Consider the following 14233-nt stretch of genomic DNA (forward strand, 5'->3'; position numbering starts at 1 on the left):
CCTTGACTTCTTTATTCGACCATTCCACCTGATCCTGTACTCGAATGCTTGCATCGAGTGCTTAGGTCGTGTGGTTCTTACTTTTTTATTTTGTTTTGCTTATTTTAGGATTATTAGATTAAACTCCAATTATTGCTTGGCTTGACTTGCTTGCTTCTGATAATATCTTATCTGCTAGCATTACAACTATTTGGATTGATAACCCTTTGTACTACAACTGCATAGAGAATTGATACCCTGGGTGAAAATCCTGTTATCACCCTTCTTCTTGCAGGTTTTGATCTTGGGAGCCTTTGATGAACCTTGGTAAAAGGCAAAAGAACTAGAACTCAATATAAGTAAGTTTAGACACAGAAACTCTTAAACCTCGAGCTTTGAGGAGAAAACAAAAGTTTAGGTAGTTGAAAGGTTTTTAGGACAGAAAGGGACTTAGCAATTTGTGATGCTGGAGATGAGAGGCTCGCGTTCCTTTAAATAGAGGGTTTAGTTGCTAGGGCTTCCTTTCGAGTTGGATAAGAGGTGGGAGGATTTGGAATTCACTTGCCACCCGAGCATAAACCCAATCAGGCGCGTCAAGTACGCCATCGGGTCCCACCTCCGGTTATAACGATTTTTTTTCAAAAATAATATATATATATATATATATATACAGTATATATGTATAGAATAGATGGCTATTTAAAAAAAAAATCTAAAAACCCGAAATAAATAAATAAAACCAAAGGAATACTGAAATCTTGTGATAGCTGCAACCTGTTGATATCTCTCTATTTTACACTTTTTTAGGTATCTTTTTATTCATGTTTTGCATTGTTAAGAGTCTGTCTTTAGTGTTTTTAGGTCCTTAACCTTAGATATTTTCATTTAGGTATTTTAGGGAATTGCATTGCTGCATTTTTACATTTTGGATGAAAACATGTACTTTGGAGCCTGAAAAGAGCAAAAAGAAAGATTCACAAGTTGCATCCGTAACGCCCGCGAACCAAAACTCTGCGTTTTGGGGTTGGGTGTCGATCGACACCCACGGTGGTGTCGGTCGACACCAAGGTTTATTGGTTCGACCAGATTGAGTTTATAATCGATTTAGTTCGGGTTGGTTTTAGGAAACCATTGAACTGGGTTATTTAAGTGGGTTGTTTTTGAGAGAAAAGAGAGAAAAGCATTGTTCTTGCGCTTTTGAGAGAGATTGGTGAGATTCCTGGCTGTTCTTGAGAGTTCTGGAGCTAGGAAGGATCTAGAAGGTTGCTAGGAGGGTTGGATTTGTTGCTATTGGTCTGAATCTTCGTGCAAAGAGGTGAGTGCATGACTATGGCTTATCTAAGCTAAGATCTCTAGTTTCTCTGTGATTTGGTGCTTATGTGGTTGTTTTTTTGAGTTCTCTATGGTATTTCGTGGCTGCTTTGGCTTGGTTTGGCTTCTGGGAATGCATGGAGCGGATTGGAGAGGATTGGAGGCAAGATACGGAGGTTTTGATCGAAGGAAATCGATGCTCGGTATCGGTGTCGGTCGACACCAGTTGGGGTGTCGGTCAACACAAATGCGAGGACGGCTTGAGACTTTGGCGAGTGTTGATCGACACCATGTGGAGGTGTCGATCGACACAAACTAGGGTTTTCGGGAGTGTCGGGCATGGTTTCGGTTGACACCAGATTGTCAGTGTCGATCGACACCCTTCTTTCAGCTACGACGGATGTTGCATGCTTTGTATATTGCCTGGTTTGTTTTATTGATTGTTGTTTGTAGCATGTAGAGATCTTATTGCTTGTGTGTATAGCCCTGTAGATGGGAGGATTGCCTCACTGATTGTTTATAAAATACTCACGCATCTCAATTTGTGTTTGTAGTGCAGGTAAAGGCAAAGTGTGATCGTGGAATCAAGGAAATGAAGAGGAAGATGTTCTAGGGACTTGATTGGATGTTGTCTGGCATTGCTAGGTTGCTAGAGTTGAGTCATTAGAAACATTGCTAGGTTGTTGGTTCCATGTTTTCTGATGATTGGTTATTTGGATATTGGTTATGTTATGAATATTGGTTATTTATATTTATTGGATATTGTTATTGTTATTCCGTTGTTGGTTGTGATTGTGGTTAGGTGGCTAGTAGGTATGGGACCACTAGTTGTAGTTTATTTATTATATTATATTTTTATTTTTATTTTTATTTTTTTATAAAAAAGGTCGGTCCTTTCAGTTTGGTATCAGAGCCCTTACGGTTCTAGGTTTGGGTTCACTAGGCTTTGTGTTGTAGATGTTTGGGATTTGAATGCTTTGATTGATTATGTGAGTTAGTGAATTGTGTGTGGCATGGCGTCCTAGAACATCTTCTTTGAGCCGACTGTGTGATTCCACGGTGAGTTTATGTTTCTGTGTTATAATAGAAATTGTTTGCTTAGTCTTCTGTTCATGGTAGTGCAGATGGCTAGAGATGGTGTTGTTGATGGTCGTAGTCGTGGACGCGGACAAGGTCGTGGACGCGGACGTGGTCGTGGTAGGGGCAGAGTCCCAGAGGTTAGTGAGACCGAGGACCAGAGTGTGACAGTTGAGGGTGTTGGCGAGTCGTAGGATGTTCCGGGGGATTCTGTGAGTGTGGCTGGAGGGGGCAGTGTTGATGCTCCAGTGACCGGTGGTGCTAGGGTCCCGGGTGTGGGAGTCCCAGCGGGTGGAGTCCCTGGTGTTGATTTTGCTGCTTTGCTAGCACAGGTGTTAGAGCAGTTGCCAGCTGTGGTACCGGCTCAGGCTCAGGTTGTGCCACCAGTGGTGGCGGAGGAGCGGCAACCAAGTGGCTGCGGATGCAGGAGAACATGGACGTTATTTTTCCATGCTCAAGGAGATGAAGGGTCTCTTCACTGAGAGGTTTTTTGGTGGTACAGACCCTACTATTGCGGATGCGTGGAGGACGAGTGTGGAACGTAACTTCCATACTCTGAGATGTCCTGAGGAGTTTTGGGTGGACATAGGGGTTCACCATTTGAGTGGTGATGACGAGGTGTGGTGGAGATCAATGGCTGCTAGGAGAGTGCATAGGGAGATGACTTAGGCTGACTTCGTCTTGGAGTTCAACCGCAAGTATTTTCCTAGAGAGGCTTTGGACCGGTTGGAGGTGCAGTTCCTTCAGTTTTCTCAGGGGACACGGTCAGTGCGGGAGCTGGACTTGGAGTTCAGTCGACTTCTTTGTTATGGGGGTCGGGCTATGGAGCCTGAGGAGGCCCAGATCAGGAGGTTTATGAGGTCTCTTCGTGATGACTTGAGGGTCCATTATAGAGGACGCAGTTATGCTATGCGTGCAGAGCTAGTTGAGACTGCAGCTGAGATTGAGGAGGATATCCGGGCACAGTCAGTGGCGGTTAGTCCAGCAGTTCAGCCTAGTAAGGCTCAGCATCATGGAGGTTCTAGCAGGGGCGGCAAGCCTGTGTAGGGAACCAAAAGGAGGTGGGAGGCTACGCAGACGCATAGTGGTGGGGGTTGCTTCAAGTGTGGGAGCAAGGATCACAAGTTTGCTAGCTGTCCCAAGAGGAGTGCTCTGATGGCAGGGCCTCGGGTATGTTATCATTGTAGGGAGCCAGGGCACATCAGGCCCTTGTGTCCCAAGTTGCAGCCGGCAGCAGTGGCAGCGTTGCAGCAGGTGCAGCCTGGAGGTCAGCAGGTTGCACGGATTGAGCAGGCGCCACGAGTTTACACGACAGCAGAGACTGGTGGAACCAGTGTCGGGGCGATCACAAGTATAATTTTTGGTACTTAAGCTTTGTGAATTTTTAGTAGGTTAGATTTTATGTTTTCCTGTGATAAAGTGTTAGGTTCTCAACACATGAGGTTTGTGTAGGGAACTTGTTGGTGGGCGGGTTTAAGTCCCATGTTATGTTTGATTCTGGAGCTTCTCATAGCTTCATTACTCCGGAGTGTGCAGAGAGCGCGGGATTCAGAGGGGATCCTGGGGAGCGTACAGGAGTTGTCAGAGTTGCGGGAGGCAAGTTCCTGAGTTATTGGACGAGCTAGAGGAATTGATATTCAGATCGCAGGGGAGTCATGGCCAGCAGATTTGCTTATCAGTCCAGTGGAGTTATATTATGTTATTCTCGGGATGGATTGGCTGCATCGGCATAGGGTGCATTTGGATTGCCATCAGGGTAGAGTGGAGTTTAAGCGTCCAGGAGGGAAGTTGGTTTTTTAGGGTATTAGACCGACTTCGGGGAATCTCGTGATCTCAGCCATTCAGGCTGGGAAGATGATCGAGAAGGGCCGTGAGGCTTATCTGGTTACTATATCTATGCTACAGTCAGTGGGGAAGTCCACGGTTAGCGGTATTCCGGTAGTGGAGGAGTTTGAGGATGTGTTTCAGTCATTGCAGGGATTACCAAAATCTCGGTAGGATCCTTTTACTATTGAACTAGAACCGGGGACAATGCCGTTATCCAAGGCTCGTTACAGAATGGCTCCAGCAGAGATGGCAGAGCTGAAGAAACAGCTAGAGGATTTGTTAAGCAAGGGTTCATCTGTCCTAGTGTATCACCGTGGGGAGCACCGGTGTAGTTTGTGAAGAAGAAGGATGGGAGTTTCCGGTTGTGTATTGATTATCCGGGTTTGAACCGGGTCACTGTTAAGAACAAGTACCCTCTTCCTAGGATCGATGAGTTGTTGGATCAGTTGAGGGGTGCTACTTGGTTCTCCAAGGTAGATCTGGCGTCAGGTTATCATCAGATACCGATAGATGAGGCAGATGTGAGGAAGACGGCTTTCAGGACGAGGTATGGGCATTATGAGTTTGTGGTGATGCCTTTCGGGTTGACTAACGCGCCAGCAGCGTTTATGAGATTAATGAACAGTGTGTTTTAGTCAAGTGTGGGAGCAAGGATCACAAGTTTGCTAGCTGTCCCAAGAGGAGTGCTCCGATGGCAGGGCCTCGGGTATGTTATCATTGTAGGGAGCCAGGGCACATCAGGCCCTTGTGTCCCAAGTTGCAGCCGGCAGCAGTGGCAGCGTTGCAGCAGGTGCAGCCTAGAGGTCAGCAGGTTGCACGGATTGAGCAGGCGCCACGAGTTTACACGACAGCAGAGACTGGTGGAACCAGTGTCGGGGCGATCACAAGTATAATTTTTGGTACTTAAGCTTTGTGAATTTTTAGTAGGTTAGATTTAATGTTTTCCTGTGATAAAGTGTTAGGTTCTCAACACATGAGGTTTGTGTAGGGAACTTGTTGGTGGGCGGGTTTAAGTCCCATGTTATGTTTGATTCTGGAGCTTCTCATAGCTTCATTACGCCGGAGTGTGCAGAGAGCGCGGGATTCAGAGGGGATCCTGGGGAGCGTACAGGAGTTGTCAGAGTTGCGGGAGGCAAGTTCCTGAGTTATTGGACGAGCTAGAGGAATTGATATTCAGATCGCAGGGGAGTCATGGCCAGCGGATTTGCTTATCAGTCCAGTGGAGTTATATTATGTTATTCTCGGGATGGATTGGCTGCATCGGCATAGGGTGCATTTGGATTGCCATCAGGGTAGAGTGGAGTTTAAGCGTCCAGGAGGGAAGTTGGTTTTTTAGGGTATTAGACCGACTTCGGGGAATCTCGTGATCTCAGCCATTCAGGCTGGGAAGATGATCGAGAAGGGCCGTGAGGCTTATCTGGTTACTATATCTATGCTACAGTCAGTGGGGAAGTCTACGGTTAGCGGTATTCCGGTAGTGGAGGAGTTTGAGGATGTGTTTCAGTCATTGCAGGGATTACCAAAATCTCGGTAGGATCCTTTTACTATTGAACTAGAACCAGGGACAATGCCGTTATCCAAGGCTCGTTACAGAATGACTCCAGCAGAGATGGCAGAGCTGAAGAAACAGCTAGAGGATTTGTTAAGCAAGGGTTCATCTGTCCTAGTGTATCACCGTGGGGAGCACCGGTGTAGTTTGTGAAGAAGAAGGATGGGAGTTTCCGGTTGTGTATTGATTATCCGGGTTTGAACCGGGTCACTGTTAAGAACAAGTACCCTCTTCCTAGGATCGATGAGTTGTTGGATCAGTTGAGGGGTGCTACTTGGTTCTCCAAGGTAGATCTGGCGTCAGGTTATCATCAGATACCGATAGATGAGGCAGATGTGAGGAAGACGGCTTTCAGGACGAGGTATGGGCATTATGAGTTTGTGGTGATGCCTTTCGGGTTGACTAACGCGCCAGCAGCGTTTATGAGATTAATGAACAGCATGTTTTAGAAGTTTCTGGACGTGTCTGTCGTCATTTTCATCGACGGTATCCTAGTATATTCTAAGAGTCCTGAAGAGCATGCAGTGCATTTGAGGGCAGTTCTGGAGAAGCTGCGGGAGCATAACTTTTTTGCCAAGTTGAGCAAGTGTAATTTTTGGCAGTGTGAGATGGGTTTTCTAGGTCACATTGTTTCTGCAGAGGGAGTTTCTGTAGATCCGGAGAAGATTCAAGCTATCAGGGATTGGCCTAGACCGCATAATGCCACAGAGATCAGGAGTTTCCTTGGGTTGGCAGGTTACTACAGGAGGTTTGTGCAGGGTTTTGCAAGTAGAGCACGCCCTATGACTAAGTTGATAGGGAAGGATGTTTCCATTGTTTGGTCACATGAGTGTGAGGAGGGCTTTGAAAACCTTAAGGAGATGTTGACTACTACGCTAGTGTTGGCTTTGCCTGAGCAGGGAGAACTCTTATGTGGTTTATACTGATGCATCCAGAGTTGGTTTGGGGTGTGTGTTGATGCAGCATGGGAAGGTGATTGCCTATGCTTCGCGGTGGTTGCGAAAGCATGAGGGCAACTATCCTACTCATGATTTGGAGATGGTTGTTGTAGTTTTTGCCCTGAAGATTTGGAGATCATATCTTTATGGTGCATAGGTACATGTGTTTACAGATCATAAGAGCCTGAAGTATATATTCACTCAGCCTGAGCTGAATTTGAGACAGAGGCGGTGGATGGAGATTGTGGCGGATTATGATTTGGAGATAGCCTATCACCTTGGTAAGGCTAACACGGTTGCAGATGCTTTGAGTCGGAAGAGGGTAGCTTCGCCACAGGAGCAGGAGATGGAGTCTCTGGTGGGAGAGATCAGTGCTTTGAGCTTGTGTGCTGTTTCACGGGAACCATTAGGTCTGGAAGCAGTTGATAGAGCAGATCTTCTGAGTAGGGTGCGGTTGGCTCAGGAGCAGGATTTGGAGTATCAGGTCTCAGATAATGGTACTATCTTGGTGCACGGTCGGATTTGTGTGCCCAAGGATGAGGAGTTGAGACAGGAGATCCTGAGAGAGGCTCATGCGAGCAGGTTTTCTATTCATCAAGGAGCGACTAAGATGTACCGTGATCTCAAGAGGTACTATCACTGGGTCGGGATGAAGAAGGATGAAGCTAGTTGGGTCGCGAGGTGCGATGTGTGTCAGCTAGTGAAGGCTGAGCATCAGGTTCCTGGCGGGTTGCAGAAGAGTCTACAAATTCCTGAGTGGAAGTGGGATATGATCACTATGGATTTTGTGGTAGGATTACCAGTGTCCAGGACGTTTGATGCTATTTGAGTCATTGTAGACCGGTTGACTAAGTCAGCACATTTTCTGGCCATTAAGAAGAATGATGGAGCAGCGGTCTTGGCTAAGACGTATGTGAGAGAGATAGTTAGATTGCATGGGGTGCCAGCGAGTATTGTGTCTGATAGGGATTCTAAGTTCACTTTGGCGTTCTGGAAGGCATTTCAGGCAGAGATGGGCACTAAGGTGCATATGAGTACAAGTTATCATCCCCAGACAGATGGACAGTCAGAGAGGACGATCCAGACGCTGGAGGATTTGCTGAGGATGTGTGTTTTGGATTGGGGTGGCCATTGGGCAGATCATCTGAACCTAGTAGAGTTTGCTTACAACAACAGTTATCATGCGAGTATTAGGATGGCTCCTTATGAGGCTTTGCATGGGAGGCCGTGTCATGCACTGTTATGCTGGACTCAGGTGGGGGAGAGGAGCATGTACGGGGCAGATTTTGTTTAGGAGACCTCAGAGAACATGATATGATCCTCCCAAGGATTCGGCACCTTTGAGTTGGTAGATAGATACACCTTGATTCTAAAGACAAGGACGCCTCACGAATAAGGATGATGGAATGAATGGTTGCACAAGAGTTGCGGAAAGACTCTTGATATACCGGTTTGATCTTTCAGCCTCACACCAAAAGGATCGGATCTCTCAGCCTCGCACCAAGGAGATCAGGGTTTTGACTATTGGAATCACACCAAGTAGTCGGTTTTGATTGTTGGAATCACACCAAAGCAATCAGTTTTGTTCACAAAGAACAGAAGAGAATCACTCTCAAAAAAAGAAAAGGTTTTGAGAAAAAGTTGGATATTTGTTTCAATGATCTTACATGAGTTTATATAGGAAATAAAATTTGGTAACAAAGCCAAGTATTAATTACTCTTGAAACTAAAAGACAATAAAGATAGATAGTTGAATGAAGATTCAACTCTTGGTGTTTTCCTCCCCAAGGTGACTCTAGATGCATGTATCTCTAATTTTCGTCACTCTTCTTTGACCACAAAATAAAGTGATTATTTTGGGCTTTCTTGGACTTGAATTAGGCTCAAAGTGGGCTGGCCTTGATAAACATCATCCCCAATAGGCTTTCCCATACTCTCTTTGGCCATAAGTTCTTGAATAAGCCCATTAAGTGCATCCCTTAGCTTCTTAGCTTTTGCTCTAGTCATTGGTCCTTCAGGTACAAGCAATGGTTCCTCAGCTACAAGCTCCTCAGGTTCAAGCTCAGCTACATATTCCTCAGGTTCAAGCTCAGCTACAAGCTCATCCTCCTTAGCTCCATCCATGATCACATCATCCCCCTCCTCTTGAAAATGATTTGACCTCAAATCTGGATCATCTGCCACAAAAGGAACTAAATCAGAAACATTGAAGCTTGAACTCACATTGTACTTACCTTGAAGATCAAGTTTATATGCATTGTCATTAATCTTTCTTGTGATTTCAAAGGGTCCATCGATTCTAGGCATGAGTTTTGACTTCCTTTCAGCTGGAAACCGTTCTTTCCTCAAGTGAACCCACACTTGGTCTCCAGGTTTGAATTCCATCTTGCGCCTTCCTTTGTTAGCTTGTTTCGCATACTGCTTTGTCTTCTCCTCAATGTTGATTCTAGCTTTCTCATGGATCTGTTTGACAAGGTCAGCTTTCTTTTTCCCATCCAAGCTAGCTCTTTCACTCAAAGGTAGAGGGGTTAGATCCAAAGGAGATAAAGGATTAAAGCCATAAACAATTTGGAATGGAGAAAACTTAGTTGAAGAATGAACTGATTGATTGTATGCAAACTCAACATGTGGTAAACATTCTTCCCAAGTTTTAATGTTCTTTTTGATCAAAGCTTGCAAGAGAGTAGACAAAGTTCTATTAACTACTTCAGTTTGACCATCAGTTTGTGGATGACAAGTAGTGGAGAATAGCAACTTAGTACCTAGTTTAGACCAAAGTGTTTTCCAGAAGTAACTCAAAAACTTTGTATCCCTATCAAAAACAATTGACTTAGGCACTCCATGCAAACGAACAATTTCTTTGAAGAACAATTCAGCAACATGCAAAGCATTATCAGTTTTGTGACAAGGTATGAAATGCGCCATTTTAGAAAATCGATCAATGACCACAAAAACTGAATCTTTACCAGTCTTAGTTCTAGGCAAACCAAGCACAAAATCCATAGAAATATCATGCCAAGGATGAGTAGGAATAGGCAAGGGAGTGTACAAACCGTTGGGCTGTACCTTTGACTTAGATTGTTTGCAAGTGACACACTTTCCACATATTCTTTCGACGTCTCTCTTCATGTTTGGCCAATGAAAATGATCTTGCATCACCTTAAGAGTTTTTGCTATTCCAAAATGACCCATCAATCCTCCTCCATGTGCTTCCCTGACAAGCAATTCTCGAAGAGAACAATTAGGCACACAAAAACGATTATCATAGAAAAGGAACCCTTCATGCCTATAGTATTTGCCTGCAGCAAACTTTTCACAAGCTTTGTACACATCTTTGAAGTCAAGATCCTTCTCATACATCTCTTTAACTTGTTCGAATCCCATCAGTTTAACATCAAGAGTAGAGATTAGGGCATACCTTCGGGACAAGGCATCAGCAACAACATTTTCCTTACCTTGTTTATACTTGATGACGTAGGGAAACGTTTCAATGAACTCCACCCACCTAGCATGCCGTTTGTTGAGCTTTTGTTGACCCTTCAAGTGTTTAAGGGACTCATGATCAGTGTGAATCACAAACTCCTTGGGCCATAGGTAGTGTTGCCATGTTTGCAGCGCTCGGACCAATGCGTACAGCTCCTTGTCATATGTGGGATAGTTCAAGGTCGCTCCTCCAAGCTTCTCACTGAAATATGCAATGGGTTTCTTGTCTTGCATCAAAACAGCTCCAATACCTACACCAGAAGCATCACACTCAATTTCAAAGGTTTTAAGGAAATTAGGCAAAGTTAAGAGTGGGGCGTTTGTAAGTTTCTCTTCAAAGCCTGGAATGCTTCTTCTTGAGCTTTCTCCCATTTGAATCCAACATCCTTCTTGATGACTTCTGTAAGTGGTGCAGCTATAGTGCTAAAGTCCTTCACAAAGCGCCTATAGAATCCAGCTAGTCCATGAAAGCTCCTCACTTCTCCAACAGTCTTTGGACTTGGCCAGTCTCTTATAGCTTTAACTTTCTCCTCATCAACCTTAATGCCATCTGCACTCACAACAAAACCTAGAAAGACAAGGTTATCCGTACAAAAAGTGCATTTCTTAAGATTGGCAAACAGCTTTTCCTCTCTAAGAATTGTAAGAACCTCTTCTAAATGCAGAACGTGTTCTTCCAGATTTTTGCTATAGACTAAGATATCATCAAAGTAAACTACAACAAAGATTCCAATGAATTTTCTCAAGACATGGTTCATCAACCTCATAAAAGTGCTGGGTGCATTTGTTAGTCCAAAAGGCATAACCAACCATTCATACAACCCATGCTTAGTTTTGAAAGCAGTTTTCCATTCATCACCCTCTTTCATGCGTATTTGGTGATATCCACTTTTGAGATCTATCTTAGAAAAGACACTAGAACCATACAGTTCGTCAAGCATATCATCAAGCCTAGGAATAGGATGTCGATACTTTACCGTGATGTTGTTGATAGCTCTGCAATCAACACACATGCGCCAACTTCCATCCTTTTTGGGCACAAGTAGGACTGGGACCGCACATGGGCTCATGCTCTCTCTGATATGTCCCTTTTCCATGAGCTCACTAACTTGTCTTTGTAACTCCAAGGTCTCCACGGGATTAGTCCTATAAGCTGGTCGGTTTGGAAGTGATGCACCAGGAACAAAGTCTATTTGGTGTTCAATACCACGGATGGGTGGTAATCCTTTCGGATTGTCCTCCGGGAATACGTCCTCAAAATCCTGCAAAAGAAAGGTTATCTCACTCGGTAACACCGGTGCAAGGTCAGAAAAACTCATGAGAGTTTCTTTGTAAACAAACATAATCAAAGGTTGTTTTGAAAATAAAGCTCTCTTAACCTCTCCTTTTCTCACAAAGAAATTTGAAAGTCTCACGGGTTTACTCTCACAGGCCTTTGACTTGGTTTTTCTCAAACTCTCGCTCTCTTTTTGGTGAATTGTGTTTGTGGGGTCGCTCATGGTGTTTGTTTCTCTCCTTTGCTTGAGAATCAACTGATCTTGATAGACTTCATGAGGTGTCAACGGGACCAAGATGATCTTCTTGCCTTTGAACTCAAAAGAATAACGGTTGGTGAAACCATCATGGCTTGTTCTCCGGTCAGATTGCCATGGTCTTCCCAAAAGAATATGACTTGCCTCCATAGGTAGAACATCACACAAAACCTCATCCTCATACTTCCCAATGACAATAGGAACCTTTACCTGGATACTAACCTCCATCTCACCATCATCATTAAGCCACTGCAGCTTATATGGTCTAGGATGTTTCTCCGTAATTAGCCCAAGCTTCTTAACCATTGTTTCACTCGCCACATTAGTACAACTTCCGCCATCAATTATGAGACAACACACCTTATCTCGGACATGGCATCTTGTATGAAATAGATTCACCCTTTGCTCATGTTCCACAATCGCAGTTTGAACACTAAGTGATCTCCTTGCCACCAATATCTCGCCTTTTGCTGGAATTTCTTCAAGTTCTTCTAGTGATTCAGAAACCACCTCTTCATTTTCTGATTCCATCTCTCCATTCTCCAAGAGAATCATGGCTCTTCTATTGGAACACTCATGCGCATAGTGTCCTCTCCCATGACACTTAAAACACGTCACATCTCGAGCTCGGGTTCTGGTAGCCTCAGCTTTGTCCTTGGCAACTTGATTGGCAACAAATGGCTTTGCTTCATCCTTTGGTAGAGCAACTGACTTTTCTCCCTTCTGGTAACTTGGTTTTGGGTTAGATGAACTAGCACCATAAGTTATCTGCGTAGAACTTTTTCTCTTAAGTTGCTTTTCCACCAAGATTGCTTTGTGTAACATTTCTTCAATCTCCACATAATGCTCCATCTCAAGCCTGTCCTGGACATCTCGGTTCAATCCACTCATGAATCTAGCCATAGTAGCTTCTCGGTCCTCAACAACATCAGCTCTTATCAAAAGAATCTCCATCTCCTGGTAGTAGTCCTCCACACTTCGACTTCCCTGAGTCAGTCTCCTTAGCTTTTGACGTAGATCGCGATGGTAATGACCAGGAACAAATCTTCTCCTCATGATAGCCTTCATCTCAGCCCAAGTCTCAATCGGAAATTCGCCATTACGTCTTCGTGAAGTCACCAACTGATCCCACCAGCTAAGCGCATACTCACTAAACTCAACAGCCGCCATTCGCACCTTATTGATCTCAGAATAGTGTTGATAATTGAAAACTTGCTCAACCTTCTTCTCCCACTCCAAGTAGACATCTGGATCATTCTTTCCAATGAATGGTGGAATTTTAAACTTCAGCCCTCCAATGTTATCACCGTTTCTTTCTCTACCTTCTCTCACACGTCTAGGTCTCCTTCGACTTCCTTGAGATGAGTTTCCACTACGACTATAGTAATCTTCAGCTGCTACATCTCTTGGCATTCGTAACTCCTCTCCTACTCTCCTCTGCTGATTAGGCACGTTTTGTGGTTGCCTTTGTTGTGCTTCTGCTTGAACTTCGTCCAACCTCTCATTGTAACAACCCGTCCCGTGGACCCCACTAGCCTCACTGCTAGCCCGCTAGCCTTACTGCTAGATCGCTAGCCTCACTGCTAGCCGCCCAAACGGACCCCAAGCTGGTCCTGCAGGGCATCGATCCTAACCCATCACTGTGGAAATCCACATCCACCAGTAGGTTATTGGTGCGCCAGACGTTCCTCGAACCCTGGTCCTCACCCTTTAACAACCTTCGCACAGGACAAGCTGTCACCAATTGACCTGCAGATCAATTGGTGGCAACTTGTCCTGTGGGAAGGTTGTTAAAGGGTGAGGACTAGGGTTCGAGGAACGTCTGGCGCACCAATAACCTACTGGTGGATGTGGATTTCCACAGTGATGGGTTAGGATCGATGCCCTGCAGGGCCAGCTTGAGGTCCGTTTGGGCGGCTAGCAGTGAGGCTAGCGGACTAGCAGTGAGGCTAGTGGGGTCCACGGGATGGGTTGTTACATAAAAATCGATTTTTATGTGACAACCCGTCCTGTGGACCCCACTAGCCTCACTGCTAGTTGCCCCCATAGGCTGGCCCTGCAGATCAATTGGTGACAGCTTGTCCTGTGGGAAGGTTGTTAAAGGGTGAGGGACCAGGGTTCGAGGAACGCCTGGCGCACCAATAACCTACTGGTGGATGTGGATTTCCACAGTGATGGGTTAGGATCGATGCCCTGCAGGGCCAGCTTGGAGTCTGTTGGACGGCTAGCGGTGGGCTAGCAGGGTCCACGGACGGTCCGTTGGGGCAGCTAGCGGTGGGCTAGTGGGGTCCGCAGGACGGGTTGTCACACTCATAGACTGCATTCATCTCAACCCTTATCATTCGTCGCATCTCTCCCAACAAAGCTTCCATCTGGACTTTTCGAAGTCTCCCGGATTCATCCTCCTCATGGTTGCTACTTTCTCCGTCAGCCATATTTAAAGAACCTGCAAAATGAACAAACTCGTTAAAAGTAAAAGTTCCTCACAAGTGTTTACTCTCAAGTGTTTTGTTCACAAGTGTTTACTCTCAACTCCC

General features: G+C 45.1%; 1 pseudogene; it reads right to left on the minus strand.

Annotated features, from left to right (window-relative positions):
* Positions 1 to 897: 897 nt before the first annotated feature.
* On the minus strand, positions 898 to 12779 carry LOC147926967 (uncharacterized; annotated as a pseudogene).
* Between the last annotated feature and the right edge of the window lie 1454 nt (positions 12780 to 14233).

Source organism: Camelina sativa, chromosome 15 (assembly GCF_030686135.1).
Source record: "Camelina sativa cultivar CO46 ecotype springtype chromosome 15, ASM3068613v1".
NCBI lineage: Eukaryota > Viridiplantae > Streptophyta > Magnoliopsida > Brassicales > Brassicaceae > Camelina > Camelina sativa.